The 16615-nt window shown below is 43.6% G+C and overlaps 1 protein-coding gene across 4 annotated transcripts in view; it reads left to right on the top strand.

Moving 5' to 3' along the window:
- The first annotated feature begins 541 nt into the window (after window positions 1–541).
- The window catches only part of KLC4 (kinesin light chain 4), a 71402-nt gene continuing 55328 nt past the window's right edge, over window positions 542–16615 (top strand). For 2 of the 4 annotated variants that reach the window (XM_053313275.1, XM_053313272.1), the window contains exon 1: window positions 542–715. The gene's annotated coding sequence lies outside the window, so the exon portion shown is untranslated. The remainder of the gene's footprint in view (window positions 716–16615) is intronic. The other 2 variants (XM_053313276.1, XM_053313277.1) reach the window with 2 other exon arrangements.

The following is a 16615-nucleotide window of genomic DNA, read 5'->3' as shown; positions in this document are numbered from 1 at the left end:
GATTGTCTCTGCTGTTGCTTCGTATTTTGTTCTGTTTTTATTCTTGTATTTTAAATTTTTTTGATCAGATTTGTTTTTATATTTTACCTTAATATTTTAATTGTGGCTTTTTAATGATCTTGTTTAAAATCTTGTTTTTAAATTCTGTGTAAACCGCCTTGGGATTGTTTTAATGAAAGGCGGTATATAAATTTAACAATCAATAAATCACTAAATCCTGGAGAGAATCTAGCGATGTGGTCGCTAAGAGTCGACACCGACTCGACGGGACTTAATTAATTAATCCATCAATCCAGACTAAGTGTGCACAAGATTGCAACCAAACTTCATCTCTAAAATGGATCAGAAAAATTCCTAGGATGCATAGAAATCAAAGAGTGAACAAGCCCACCCACTACCACATTTTAATTATCCTGAGTGTGGATACAACCTAAAGAACAGAAGGAACAGGCTGACCAAACAGCTCCGCCCATAGAGATGGAACGATCCGCCCAGGTGCATTCTGGGCTGCGGTATGTCTCGGCGGGGCCGCCATATTGGTTTTAAAGGGGCTGCGGCTGCAAGGGGCGGAGTCCGAATGCGGTTTGTTTTTCCTTTGGCCTGTTCCGGGAGAGACGGCAGAGTGAGCTTTGGGCGCGTGCGCGCGCCGTCTTTCCATCCTATGAGTCTGTTTTCTGAAGGTCCCACCAAAAAAGAAAGGGGGGAAAGGTAGCAGGTAGGAGTTTTGTTTTTCTTTTTTAAAAAAATACGGGGTGTGGCGGAGGTGGGTCTTCTTGATGAGATGCTGTTGTCTCTGCCCAGGACACAGCGCTGCTCGGCAGTAGTAGGGCATAGTGCTTGTCGGGGTGCTGCTGGCAGGAAAGAAGGCCTCTGGGGTCTTGTCTGTGGGGATGGGGAAGTGATCGCACGAGGACTCTCTGCCGCTGCTCAGTGACAAGGAAAATGCACTCTTCGCATGCTCGGGAGAAAACTATCTATTTTATATGGGGTTCTAGGGCTGAATCTCGAAAGCAGGCGGTAGGGATGAGCGCTGTCACAAATCAGACCCTGATTTCAAGCTTGTGTCGTATTTCCTTCTCCTCCTCCCCCCGCCGGCCCCGTCCCTGTTGCCCATCCCTGACTCAGTTGCTGATTTTTGCTTCTGGAGGATTGGCTGTGCCCTGCTGGCAAGCCAAAAGACAGTGCCTCAGGCTAATAGGGGATGAGGGCGGATGGCCAGGATTCTTGACACTCCCTGCTGCAATTGACAGGTCTAGGAAAAGCTTATTTGCAGCCTGCCTTTTTATCTGGGAATGTTTGCTCTTGTGCTTGTGGACCAGTTCCTGAATGAGCCAGAACAGTGAGCATAATGCTGCTGCTAGGGCATGTACCAAGGTGGTCTCTCTCTCTCTCTCTCTCTCTCTCTCTCTCTCTCCTGTATAAGAGTCCTTTGTCATACCACAGCCCCCTATTCTCTGTGCTGGTGCCATCCCCGTTACTGATTCAAGACTGCCTGCATTAACTTGGGTTGGATGTGCTGAAAAGCAGCCTGTCTTTTGTTGGATTATCATTACCTGCCTGTTTATTGCTAAAACAGATAAACAGAGCAGCAGCAGCCTCATAGCGGGTAATAAGGATGGGTTTGAGATTTCTGATTTGGGAGCAGCTGCTGTGAGTTCTGTCATGCTTTGGGAACTTCATACTCGTGAGAGTCTTCCCTTTCCAAGTCCCTTCTCTGATGCCAGAGACCTTTTTTTAATAAATATGGCATGTTTTTCTTAGCCAGGATGTGGTAAAAGTCTTCTGATGCAATGCTCTGTAACTACGTTAGTGTTTCCAATTCATGCTTTATAAAGCATTCAGGACTGAGCTATCTTCCCTGTGTCCTTCCCCTCCTTTAAACCTAAACTTTGTAAGCTATTGGATTTCACCTCTTGTTAATAATTCAGATGTCTGAGGAAGTTTTGATCTCTGAAACCAACTTTGGCAACCGATGGGAGGAGTTGGCATGCATGTACTTTGTCGCAAGGTCTACTGTCTATGTGGCACTGTCTTGCTATTTATAATCATGATGCTATCTCACCCTGCTGCTGCGGTCTCTGCCATCCTACTACAGGGAATTCAATGGATTCTTTGAAGCAGTGATTTCAGGCACTCCCTTTTTCAAGGGACTGAGTTTTAGCTGCAAGACCACAGAGAGTTCCATGTGCTTAAGTCTGTGGATTTAAGTGAGCTTAGGTGTGCCCAGCTCTGCTTTAGTTTGGGCTGTGCATGAGTGCAGGTTTTGCTCTGCAGTGCTTGGACCCTTATGAGATGTGGCCTATCAAAACAAAAAGTCCTCTGAATTTGCAATAGGAGCCCTAGTTCTGCCACAGGTTCTGGTGTGTTTTAAGGGTTCTATAGATTTAAAAATACTGGCTGACATCCAGACTCTTACTCAAGCGTAGTCCCATTGAGATTAATGAGACATGTTGCTTGGCTCATTAACTTCAATGGGAATACTTATGAGTAACTCACTATACTGAATGTCAGTAAATGAAACATGATAAATTACGTTGAAGGGCCATCTGATCCAGAATTTCCTCTAAATGCGGCCAACGGTTCTCTGAGTTACAATTCTGTGTCCGTACTTAGTGTTGTTATAAATAATTCCTATTTGTTCTGAAGATGATACTGAGCAGGGAAAGGTGGGAAGGACATTGGTCTGACTGAATATATTCTTAAAGGGAAGCACTCAGTGATGTATTTAGTAATGAACTGGGATGTGTACCGTTGCAAAATCTGTATAACCTGTTTGTGTTTGATTCACTTAATGGCAGGGAAAAGGCATGCTTCAGAGAGAGCAAATAAACAAAAGTAAACTGAATTTTTAAAAAAGCAAAACACCAACAATCTGGTGTCAGAAAGCACACGGCGTGGGGGGATACTTTACTTCTCATTTACTGCTGATCTTTGGATGTATACTGAAAGTTCAGTTAACATCTCCAGACTGAATGTCATCCTGGGAGGTGTTTGGTTGTGTTGCCTCTTTTCCCCTAGATGGTTGGTCATTTCATAGAAATCTTTTCTCTACGTAGACTGCCATGTCTTCTTTTGTGAACTGTTAATTTGTCTCATTGTTAATCTTCCTGTACTAAAAAGCCAGAATAAGGCTATATGCTGAAGTTATTCGTGGCTAAATTGTCTCAAAACGTCTACCCAACCCGACACAATGGCGTATGATTATAAGGATTGGAGTAAATGTGATTTGGTGCCTAATAGTGGAATGAAGGTTCTTTGTTTACTATAGTGCCATCCATGTACACATGGTGCTTTGTAAAGAGAGGACAGGCTCCTTCCTCGAGAGACCTGGAATCAACACAAAGGAAACAACAGAGCTAGGGGAGGGAAATGAGAGCAGGAGAAGACTGTACAGATGTTTCAGCCACACATAATTGGACTTAGTTACAGTGGGGCAGGGGTGTGGCCATTGTGGCTGAGAATGATTGGAGTTGTAGTCCAACAACATCTGAGGGGACCCCTTGCAGTAGGTAATGGGGTCTAAGGCACTGTGCCAAAGTCTGTATGGAAGAGGAGGGCTTCAAGAAGGGATCTGAAGGAAATAAGAGAGGAGGCCTTACCCAAGTGTTTCTGGAGGCAGTTCCAAGCACAAAGGCAGCACTAGAGAAATGGCAGAGATGTCTGAGGGAGCAAGAGGCCTTTGGGTGGTTGTGGGTGGTGGAACTGGAGGAGTAAAGTTCATGGCCAGGAGTACCGGGTACTCCTCAGTACATCTCAGGTACTGGGCATTCTGCACTCTACCCTTCTAAAAATGTGGAGCCAAGTCCTTCCCTAAGCAAATTTCGTGGATATGAGAAGAAAGGGTGGGTCCTCTTATGAATGGGTAACTCTCCCCATTTCTTTTGTTTTAGCCAGTTTATTTTGACTGTCTAAACTGTGGATTCCCTCAAGGAACTGTATTGGGACTTGTATTTTTAATTATCCATACATGATTTGGGGTTTGGGCCTGAATTAATGAAGGTTATGGATGATACTAATTGATTCATGAGGATGAAAGACTAAGCAGACTGTTAAGATCTTCAAAAATGTCTCTGGCAGACGTGTTTCTACTGATGGGCTCTAAATTGGTTTTGGCTAAGCAGGAAAGAGATGCTGAATCGTCCTGAGAAACTGAGCTAACTTCTCAGTCCATGTAGTACAGCAGTTAAAAAATAAATTCAGTGTTGGGAATTATTAGGAACAATAGTGAAAATAAAATGTCAGATATCATTGTGTTATTTATGCCCGCCAAACTATTTATGAATAAAACTGAGCTTCAAACAATTAATAGTAGCAATGTTCTTTACATTATGTTCTTTACATTATTAATATCCAACCATAAATGTGATGTACTGCATTATATTAACCTCCGGTATGCATGTTTAGAATATTGTGTAGGGTTCTGAACACTCTTAAGAACATAACATAAGAACAGCCCTACCGTATCAGGCCCAAGACCTATCTAGTCCAGCATTGTGTTTCACACAGTGGCCCACCAGATGCCTTTGGGAAGCCCACAAGAAAGAGCTGAGGGCATGCCCTCACTCTTTATATGACACAGTTGTGTAGTAATGGACAACCAAATGATATTGCAGAGATATACAGGTCACAATTGATGATTACCAAGGATCTAAATAATTTTTAAAAATCCTGAAATGTTACAGCTTAAAGCTAGCATTTGATCATGTCTAAAGGAAATTTCCAAGTAACATCTGCTCTTATAGACTCTTAACTTGACCTGTGAAGTCTTTTGATTGGGTTGAGACAGATGGTTGTTCACACGCCTTTGTAAGAAATATGGACTTGTTGGGGAGTATGAAAATGCACTAGGGAGACAGATAGGTCTTATCTACCCTTAAGCCATGAAAGCTATTTCAGCAAGAATGTAAAAACAACCCTGGTGGTAGCATAACCCTCTGCAAGACCAACTCTACATTGGTTTGGAGTGCTTGTGTGATTTACAAGAGCAGGTCTCCTTGTACATTGGTAAATTCCCAAGTGGTGTGGCATGAGACAACCACTACCGTGCCAGGAGAAAACAAGTTCTGGTAAGAACTTATCTATCTTCTACTTTTACTTTCTTCTACCTTTACTTTATATTTTACTTTCACTATAATCTTAATTGATAATTAATAATCAATTAAGATTATAGTGAAAGTTAGCCCACTTCAGTCTTAAACGTTCACATGTCCGCCATCTTGAATTGGGGTGGATGACATCTAGGCCGTTGAAGTGTCCCCACAACTATGCCAAATTTGGTCCATATTGGTCCAGGCATTGTGAAGTTGATGGGATGGACACACATGCACACACTCACAGTGTGCCAGGTGATCTCATAAGCTTACTTATCTTAAGGAAAGTAGGCTAAAAATGAATGTCTTCTGTGACCCCAGAGTACCCAGCCCCAAAGAATCTTCCTGCTGCATCTCTTCATGATGTTCTTCTCTAGCTTTGCCTTCTTCAGTCTGCCACTGAGGATGGGCAGTTCAGGAGTGATTGGATTGTCCTAGCAGAACAGAGGCACAGAATAATCATTTGCCCCTCAGCCTGTTCTGGATGAACAGGCTGAGTTTATCTCCTTCCTGTTGGGAAGCACATCCAGATCAGTGACATGCAGGGGATTATCTGAGGGCTACTAACTCTTCTTGCACGCCTTAAAGGTAGGGCTTTTTGGCTGTGAAACTGAAGTGTGCCTCCAATCTGAATTCAGCTTAAAACAAAGACAAAAACGTTGTCTCAGCGATGAGAAGTTTGGAAAGTGCTTTACTATATAGTGGCAGCTTCATTATAGGAGCCAGTCTCCATTCTGCTTTTAAATCATTAAGCACGAACAAAGCAGCCAGACTGCTATCAATTCATGTTTCCCAAGTGAAGGCAGGCCTTCTCAAGGAGGTATGGGCAGTTGCTATGGGAGGTGCAAAAAGAGACTGAATAAGTGGATGTTTTACAATGGAAAGGGGTGGAGGGAAGTGAAAAAAGGAGCAAGGCACAATAGGGAAGAAATCTCACCTTTTCTAAATGCGTCATAACATTGTAAATCAATTTGGAAAAACTCTTGTCATATAGAGTGTTTTTGAATGTTAGTAAGAGTTGGAAATGAATCTTTAATGTTTGAGTTAATGGCACAAACTGCCTGTCCTGTCTTCCTTTCTCTTTTCTAAGTTTTCTCTAGGAAAACTGTTTTCTCTTGAACTTCAGAATTTCTGCCATCACTCAGACAAAGGCCCCAAATAATGAGCAAGCTAAGTACTGCAACTCCCATCATCCCTGACTATTGGCCACTGTGGCTGGGGATTGTGGGAGTTGTAGTCCAACAAAACAGCAGGAGGGCCAAAGTTGTTCCACCTTGATCTAGAATGCTTTTGCAGCCTTGTTCTCAGTTTGAAGAAACCGCTTGAAGAAAAAAATGAAATTGATTCTGTCAATTTCTGGGTGATTTTAAACTTTAGTACATTGTTCTATGAAGGTGAATGAAAAGACAAAATGAGTGGATATCTTGAGCAGTATAACCTACAATATAACACAAACATTAAGTATATGCTAAGTATAACACTACAGTGTAACACAAACAGTACAGTATAACACACACACACAAGGCTTCAATTAGGATTCATAGCTGATAGAAAGGTTTATTATATTTATACCAGTTTTCCAGCTGAGATTGGTTCACCAAGCAATTTACAATTAAATCCACCTAAACGTACCAAACTAACTACGATACACATGAAGGTATGTATGGCAGCCAGTCCTTGGCAGTTGATGACAGTCCAAGGCTCTTCCCTCCAGAGGAGACGTTCTTGCTTAACTTCTTAGACAGTGTTCAAGAAGAGAGGTACGCAACGTCCAAGTGGCTGAGAATAATGATATGCAGGAATAGAAAAAGAACCACAGCCAAGTGGTCTTTGCCCTTTTGTACAGCAGAAGCAAAATGGTGCCAATCAGCTGGGAGGAACTGCTCAGTGCAATTCACAGGTGGGCGTTGCCCACAGTGTTCAGATTGCAAATAGTCTGCGTCCTATTTCTATCCTTTCCAAGTTGTGCATGGATATGATGTAAAAGGTTGGTTCAGAATTTATTGTGGCGATGTGCAGAAATAAGTTCCAAAACGTGTCCCACAGGTTACAAAAGGCCCAGAATCCCTTAGTAAGAGTAAATAATGATCATAGTTGTGGCTTCTGTTGGAGAGGCAGTAGCCATTTAATGCTAAAACTGAGAGGTAATGTGTTATCTGTATCTTCCATATCACGGTATTGTATTTAACACATAGTTTTGCCCCAAAGGCTGTACTTCCTGTCTCTCTACTGTTCTGGCATTAAAAATACCAACGGCTCTTTCAACACTGCTGTTAAATAAATACTTATCAAGGACATTTATGTACTGGCCTTCCTTTAAGGAGTTCAGGGTAGCATATGTAGCATTATCCTACTCTGTTCTCATAACAATCCTGCAAGGTAGGCTAGACTGAGTGAGCATGATTCAGCTAAGAACACCCAGTAAGCATCCTGTCTAAGCAGCATGTAAAGCTGGGTCTCTGTGGTTCAAATCCAGCACCCAATCTGCTGCTTCACACTGGCTTCTTTGTAGAGGAGATGAAAGTGGTGGTGGAGGAGGAGAGTAATCACGCCCAAAGTAGTTACATGGATGCTTTCAGATACTTGAACTCTGCTCAGGCCCCTTGAAGGATGTCAAAAGGGAGGCCTTTGCCAGACAACTTTTACAGATTCCTGTGGGAATCCCTCACCTACCCGCAATCCCTACAGGTATTAGAAGTGGATGTGCAAGTTCCAGCTGCTATCATGAGAGTAGCCGGCTAATTCATTCATTCATTCATTCATTCATTCATTCGATTTCTATACCGCCCTTCCAAAAATGGCTCAGGGCGGTTTACGCAAAGATATAACAAACAAATAAGATGGAACCCTGTCCCCGAAGGGCTCACAATCTAAAAAGAAACATAAGATAGACACCAGCAACAGTCACTGGAGATACTGTGCTGGGGGTGGATAGGGCCAGTTACTCTCCCCCTGCTAAAGAAAGAGAATCACCACATTAAAAGGTGCCTCTTTGCCAAGTTAGCAGGGGTAATTGGAGGTTTCCCTACAACTATCGCATTAAGAACTCTGCATGGTGGTTGTTTTGGGGGCAGGGTGTTACACTTTGACAGTATGTGTGCCAGTGTACAACACTGCTACATAAACCATTTTGAGAACACCTTTTTGGAGAAGCAGTACAAACATTCTTAATAATCATGTGTATGTGTATGTTTTATATGCACGTCAGAACCAGTGGCGGCTGGTAAGGCGGAGTAGAGGGCAGTAAAAGACTATTAGCACCTCTGACTGAGAAGCAGGGACTGCCATGCCCATACTGTAGTGCAGGGATTGCACTAAATTGTGGCTGGGAATGATGGGAGTTGTAGTTCAACTACAGCCGGAGGACCAAAGCACTACTGGTTATTTGCCCACAGCATGGTGCTGTCTAAATTGACCCTTGCCTCCTAGCGACAGCTGCCAGTAAGGAGAATGAGAACTGCCCCACATTGCTGCTCAGTGGTGAAGATTGTTTAGTGCCCTCCATCCCACCTTGCCAGCCACTGCTAATGTATTAGATCTGCACTGCAGCAGCTCTTCCAGCCGACTCCCTCTCTGCTTCTTCCTCGCCTTGGTCCTTGGCTTGACAGTCCCATACAGCAGTGGACTGTTTGTTTTTAAATGTATACGGTGGGTCTCTATCGTGCAAGCTGTAGTCTATTAATTCCTTCACTTGCTCTGAGGCAACTGAAATGGGACGTGTGTGTGTCACAGAGGGTGGTATGTGTGTACGTATATATGTGTGTGTGTATATATATTTATTTATTTATCCTCATTACAGCTAAAGCCTGTTCCTACATTATGTAATGTTAATTCCAGCAATTTACTGCAGAATATTCCTTCAGGAATTCTCTGCCATTCCCTTCCTTTTTATCTCATTTCCCCCCTGTTGCTTTGTTTGTGCTTGTTTAAACCAAATTAACTCAGAAGAAGATGACTATTAAGTGCACGTGCCTGACAATATTATTATTGGTATTTGCATGGTTATATGTAATTCTGTTAGCAACCAAAACAGAAAAAGCTTAACAAAAACAAAGAAACAAGTGCAGCAGAGAGACTTATATTACGGAATGGGTCCAGGGTATTTAAGAGAGTGTCTCCTTGGTCATGAAACCTGCCGCCTATTAAGATCTTCTAGTGAGGTCCAGTTATATTTGCTACCATCTTCTTGGTGGCAACTCAGAAGTGGGCCTTCTCCATCGCTTCCCAAAGGCTTTGGAATCTGCTCCCTATCAAAATAAGAGCATCTCCATATCTGGCTACCTTTTAAAAAAGACCCTCTAGATGCACCTGTTTTCTTGGGCTTTTAGTTTAAATTTGTTAACTGTTCATTGTTCTGTAAAGTGGTTTAAATTATTGTTCTGTCCTTTTGTTCATTTTATTTTTAAACCATGTACACCACCTAGGGATGCACAAAACAGGCAATATATAAACATTGCCAGTGTGGTGTAGTGGTTAGAGTGCTGGACTAGGACCGGGGAGACCCGAGTTCAAATCCCCATTCAGCCATGAAACTAGCTGGGTGACTCTGGGCTAGTCACTTCTCTCTCAGCCTAACCTACATCACAGGGTTGTTGTGAGGAGAAACCTAAGTATGTAGTACACCGCTTTGGGCTCCTTGGAGGAAGAGCGGGATATAAAATGTAAATAATAATAATAATAATAAATATGATACATATTCTCACAAAATATATCGTCATAATATCAGGAGAACACAAATGTGTGGTCTAAGAAAACATATCTAAAGATCACGCATAATATTTAAGCAAGCATATTTTTTCCAAAATATTGAATGGTTGCCTTGGGGTTGTTAATATGGGCAATAAAAGGTTGTCATTTTGCATAAATAGCATCCAGCCTGACCTTTCCTTTTGGAAGATGAATGTGGCATATGTCTTGATTGACAGTGCTGGATGCCCCACTCAGTCATATTGCCTACTGTAAGGGATTACAGTCTTTGTCTTAAAGCTAGCTCATGTGAAGGAAAAGAAATGCTAAGTTATCCCTGGTGAGCTGCCTGGCTGGGCTTCTCATAAAACTATTCTATATTTCAGGTAGACTTAAAATGCTGCCACCACTACCCCCTTATCGGCAGAGCCTGAACCTCTCTGGGCTTGAGGTGGAATAATCCAGGGAAAACTCTCTTAATTTTGCTATTGAATGAGTACAAAAAACCTTTCACGTGTATGCCTGTGCTGGATTCCCTTCTTGAAAACTCACCAAAACTCCTGATGAGAAATCAAGCTTCCTGCAGATCTCTCACCCTGAGAGATTATCCTGTGGCCTCCAGCCATGAGGCATCCGACCCCAGGCTAGTCCACACACTCTGCACAAAACTTCCTTTCTTGTTCTCAGAATTCCCAGCAATTGCTCTCCAGGTCCCACCCCCACTGGACCCGTAGAAACCTCCCTCTTGTTTCCTGGAGCTGTGAAGCCATGCCCACAGTCTGGCACCAGCATGGCTGTACAAGTGGATGGAACCAAGCTCAGAGGACCAGAAAGCGGGAGGAGTTTTCCAAACTGGGAATGGGCGATTGTCTGTGACGCAACTCCCAGTTTAGAATGTTAACTGCAAACTGCAGTTCTAAGCCAGTTCCTGCAATGTCTGAATGCAGCCTAAGTCTCACTGAAGTCATTTGGACTGAAGTTAGTTGGGACTAGCTTGTCTCATTGATATCAATGATGCTTAATTATAACTAACTAGCCTGGATGTTGCCCAGAGACAATTTACAACAGCAGTAATTGTAATTAACAAACTTGGTTTGGGCTGCAACTAACACAACTATCCCTCTGGAAACTGTTGCTGGCACCTATACCAAATGATATCTAAAACATTTTAAACAGTTTTGAAGGTAGGGGTTATGACCATGGACAATGGCAATGACTTGGTAATTCAGTTCCATACAAGTCAAGGAGATGAACTTCCAGGACCTGTAAAGCTATCTAGCAAAGCAGGGCCTCTCCTTCAGTATCCTGGAAGGAGGCTGAACAGGCTTGAGATAAATAAAAGCATACATTTCTATAAAGCATCTGTAACTAGTGTAAAATGTTATCTCCCCACCCCACTTATTTCCAGGAATGCTCTCCAAATGTGGCAACTCTACCAACAAAGGAGGACATTTCATGCATCCATGAAGTGGACTGCAAGTCTGTTAACCTCCTTTAGCTTTTTGGGATTTTTAATACCCTTACTAGGATCAACTAAACCAAGCTCGTGATTCATAAAGGTGCTGCTGCCCTGTTTTTGGAGGGTTTTTTCTCCCTCTCTAAAGGACCATCATAGGTACCTACAACTTTAAGAAAGATGTTAATCTTTTAGGTGCCACAAGACTCCCCCCCACCGCCGCCGCCACCCAGTGCTAGGTTCATGCTGAATCCTGCCTAAAACAGTGCAAAGGTTGTTAGTTTTGGTTGGAGCAGATGCATATTATGTGGATCTGGGCTGTGAGAACTGCAGTGTCAGCATGGGTATTGATGTGTGGAAAATGTGCCATCCAGACACTGCCAACAAATTATTCCTTTGTGCCTCTGGGAAATCTGCAGCATCTGTCTGAACTATCTGAACACGGCAGCCTGTTCTGTCCAGTCATTGTGGAGTGTGTCAAGAGAGGTACAGAGGCCCTTGTGATGCTTGCAGATCCCCTTGCATAAGGGTTTCCTCTTCTGTCCAACATCTTTTTCTAATGTCCGCTGATGTGAGAGCCAAGTTATTTAGAGGCCTGGGAGATGGAAGGAATAATCAATCTTTGTGCAGCAGCCGAAGCAGGTTCCTATGGTCTGTCATATAAGGGCAGCCTTTCAGTTATGTGAGGGGCTGTCTGGGCAGCACCATGGGTGTGAGAAGCAAAGACTTTAAACCTGCATGTGTTTCTGGTTCAAGGAGTAATTACTCCCTTAAACTGCCTTTTCTCTATCACTGGGCCTTCTCTGGGAGAGTGGCATATGGACCTGTGTTGAACTGCAACTCTGTTGGGCGGAGAAGATCCAAACACCTTGAAATCGCTGTGTGTTATAAGGCCCAGCTTTACCCTTCAGATAGATCCACAACTCCAGTCAAGGTTGTGCGCTTTGATTCGAGCGTGGAGAGTGCATCCAGTTGGATTGGGCTGAGAGTGGATTGGATTCAGACATGACAGTGTACATGGTTTCAGGTGTCTGCAGAGATGCATGTGTTTTTTGTGTAAATGACTCTACATGCATTCATTTAAAAAGTGAACCTGGGCACAGTTAGGAAGTATACTGCTGTATATGCATTGAATATAACGTGTGAATAACTGCACAAACATACCAGTCTGCACATGCATACACTATGCACGGATTGTACGTGCATTGAACATAATATGTGAATAGGGCTTCTCTGGCACATTGAATTGGGACAAAGGACATTTGGAATCTAACTAGAGCAGTGTCCTGGGGCGTAACTGTAATTGAAGTGGCAGGAGGGGGGTGGCAGATGAATGTCCCTGGGCCCCTGCAGGAGAGGAGCCCTACCAGCCCTACCCTCCCTTATTCGTTTTTAGCCTACTTTCCTTAAGGAAATTAAGTTTATGAGATCACCCAGCATTCTCATTCTTTCTTTCTCTGTCCGTGTGTCCCCCACCACCACCATCAACTTCGCAATGCCTGAACCAATATGAACCAAATTGGGTACAGTTGTAGGGACACCTCAACAACATAGTTTGTGATGATGTCATCCAACCTGATTCAAGATGGCAGACACACTAACATTTGAGGCACAAGGGGCTAACTTGTGAACTGCCAAACCAATTTGGACCAAATCTGGTCCGGTTGTAGGGATAGTGAAAAGAAGGTAGGCAGGTTAGTTCTCACCAGAACAACTTGTTTTTCTTCAGTTCAGTGGAACTGTTTGAATCCATGTTTGTCTAGCATAATTGATGTGTGTGTCGAATTCAGATTTATATGAACTGCTGTATTAGCTCTTTCCTTCCATACACTGTTTTTTTCATTCCAATCCTTGAGCCGCACTGTTTAACATTTCATATCCCCTGATGTGCGCATACGCAGCTCTGCATACAGCTGTACAGAGTCCAACTGCAGTAGCAACCACAGATCCTGCTGGGCGAGGCTGGAATTTAAGCTGCCTTGGAAATAGTAGAATTAATATTTACCTAGCAGTAGAGTGGAAGCCTTGTTTTTCCTCTTGCTGGATATAAGCATGGACAAGACCGCCTTGTACTCACATTGATGGTAGGTGCTTATCTTGCAGGGCAAAGCCCAGCCCAGCCCCACCCTCTGCCTACTTAAAGCTTTGGGCCTGTTGTTAACTCAAGAGGGGCAAGCCTATATTAGTGCCTGGCATGCCTGTCTACCCTCTGAAGAAGGTAAGATGTATTTACATGTTGAGGAGAGGTGTGTGTGTGTCTTGGCATGCTATTAAAAGATGAAGCAGATGCTTCATTGCATATTTTGGTTGGCTCATGATTTCGGGAGCGGGGGGAGGAGGAGGAAGGGCATCAGCATGTATAACATGAGATGAATGAGCAGGTAGAAGCTGAAAAGTGGACTGGGAGACATCCAGAAGCATCATGTAGTAGAGAGAGAGAGAGAGAGAGAGAGAGAGAGAGCTTTTATCCTGCATTCCAGGTTAATAGATTCCTCTCACCCTGCCCCCTACCAACAGTTCAGTGTCCAATTTGTTTAAAATAGTTTTTTATTTTTTAAATTGTATTCACGAGATTGTTGTTTTTGCTTGCCTTTACTGGTGCGAGCTGCCTAGAGCCGTTTGGGTTGGGTGATACAGAAATCTAACATAGATAATAAATCGGGCCATAAAAACACCACTCCTCAAAAGGAGTGTTCTAAAACCCAGAAATAAAGTTTTTTCTTTACCCACCAAAGTTCGTAGGGGAGGCAACTTGGCGAGTTGCCTTGAATAAGGACTTCCATGGTGAGATGTGACTGAAATATCTGAAGTGAGGCCTTAATTTTTGAAGACTATGTGCTGTGCCATTCCCTGGCTACTGGGAAGCCTACTCTCGCCCCCCTCCACCTGTTAGTTTCTGAGTAGAAGTTGCTCTTGTCTGCAGATCTGTTTAGGTTCTGCTCTCTTGCAGTGCAACAGTGGACGGGTCAGGGAAAGTGCATGTTCCATTGAAATAGGAGGCATTTACTTTCACATCAGTGGACTTTTCCAGATGGCAATAAAGTGTGGGATTTTGGAAGCTGTCATATAAGCTCCAAATAGTGTCTTACTTGCAGTCCACACACTTGATAGACTTCTGTGCTCTTTCCCAGTGTGCTCTTATTCTCTGGCTACACATTGAGCGGGTGCGTTGCACATTTTCACAACACCACCTGGCGGCCAGCTCTTGCATTCAGACAAGAACTCACCCATTACATTTGTGGTGACTGGGGAAAGGGACAGGTTTTTCTTGGAATGCAAGATCTGGCCGGTAGGTGGTGCTGCAAAAACTGTGCAAGGTCCCTGCTGGGCTTGTGGCTGAAGATTAAAATCACACTAGGAAGGAGCATGAAGACCTACACAAGCATGTGGACTGTAAGTCAGCATCTGGAGATTTTGCAAAAGTGTTCAGAATTCCACACTTCATTGTCATCTGGAAAAGTAGAATGTGCTCAGCAATGGGAATATTAAGGGAATCCAGTGTCCTGCTAAGTATGCAGTTTTGCAGTAACTGTTACTACATCCCATGGCAGGAGTAAATAAATATATTTAGGATGGTTATACTGAAATTGTGATGAACAGGTAATGAAGGCAGGAATGTTTCTGTGCCATCTCTGACCATCCTCAGTCTGAAGATTGCCTGTTTGGGGGGCAAACTACCCATTACGGTGAGCCCAACATGAGGACTGATGGACTGAACTTCTCTTTTTAAAGTGGCAGCATGAAAACCACAACCCAAGTGTGGGTTACACTGACACTATCCTCTGCCACGGTCCCAATCCAGGTACTGTTTTAAAAAGAAAAGTTATGTCTCTCAATACTAATGACACACTTAGCATAATCACCACCTAGAGATGTATATATCAGGTGGTTTATAAATATAGATAGATAAATAATACATAATTTTGCCTTCTGTTACAAATATATCCCCTTCAAAGAGCCCAGGTAAGCAATAGCCTGACATAATCAATTATTGTTGTTGTTGTTAACGAGTATTTATATACCACTCTTCAACCAAAGTTCCCAAAGCGATTTATATAGAAAAACAAACAAGACATAAATAAGATGGACCCCTGTCTCCAAACAGGCTCACAGTCTAAAACATAAGGCAGATACCAGCAACAGCCACTGGAGGGATGCTTTGCTGGGGTTGTATAGGGCCAGTTGCTCTCCCCCTGCTAAATATAAGAGAATAATGCACAATAGAAGGGATAAGCTGTCGCTCAAATGGGGAATAGGTGAGAAATAGCACGATTGTTGCATTAGTGGTTTGGGCAATAGCAAAAATCAGTCATCAAAACACAGTGCCACTGTGTTCAGGATGGCAAAATATTTGTGGCAGGGTGGGGCGGGGGGAATGGAAAGGCTTTGTATCTCTCTAGTTCAAGGGTTCCCAACCTGTGCTACTCCCAGATGTTGCTGAACTGCAACTCCCATCACCCCCAGCCATAATTTATTGTGGAAGGGAATGATGGGAGTTATAGCACAACAACAGCTGTAGTCCAAAGGTTGCCTACCTCTGCTATATAGACTGATGATTTGCAAACTCCCTGGAGAAGAGTTTGCCTGTTGTTGTGAAGGGCAGATCTTGCTGTAGGCAGAGGAGGGTACCAAGCTCACATTGACAGTGATGGACCACCTGAAGGGCTGCTGTTCTTCCTCCAGGCACCTGTATTATGAATTATTGGGTTGGGGTCTGTGGTCCTTGGTCCCAGGGTTTCAGTGGGGTTCTGCACCCTTCCAACTTGCTGGTGTGCTGCTTCCCCTGGGGAGGCCTGCCCAGACAAAAGGGAACATAGGAAGCTGCCATATACTGAGTCAGACCATAAGTCCATCTAGCTCAGTATTGTCAACACAGACTGCCGCAGCTTCTCCAAGGCTGCAGGCAGGAATCTCTCTCAACCCCTATCTTGGAGATGCCAAGGAGGGAACTTATAACCTAGATGCTCTTCCCAGAGCGGCTCCATCCCCTAACGGGAATATCTTACAGTTCTTACACTTCTAGTCTCCCTTTCATATGCAACCAGGGTGGACCCTGCTTAGCTAAGGGGTCAAGTCATGCTTGCAACCACAAGACCAGCAATCCCCCTGATAAGAGCCCCTGGTGGCGCAGTGGTAAAACTGCCGCCCTGTAACCAGAAGGTTACAAGTTCGATCCTGACCAGGGGCTCAAGGTTGACTCAGCCTTCCATCCTTCCGAGGTCGGTAAAATGAGTACCGAGAATGTTGGGGGCAATATGCTAAATCATTGTAAACCGCTTAGAGAGCTCTGGCTATAGAGCGGTATATAAATGTAAGTACTATTGCTATTGCTAATAGGAGAGGTCTGCCTAGAGGACCCCTACCAATACTGTGGATTGGCCTA

This window comes from Hemicordylus capensis, chromosome 1 (assembly GCF_027244095.1).
Source record: "Hemicordylus capensis ecotype Gifberg chromosome 1, rHemCap1.1.pri, whole genome shotgun sequence".
Classification (NCBI taxonomy): Eukaryota; Metazoa; Chordata; class Lepidosauria; order Squamata; family Cordylidae; genus Hemicordylus; species Hemicordylus capensis.
Note: the sequence above shows the minus strand (reverse complement) of the source record. Positions and strands in the feature narration are given on the sequence as shown.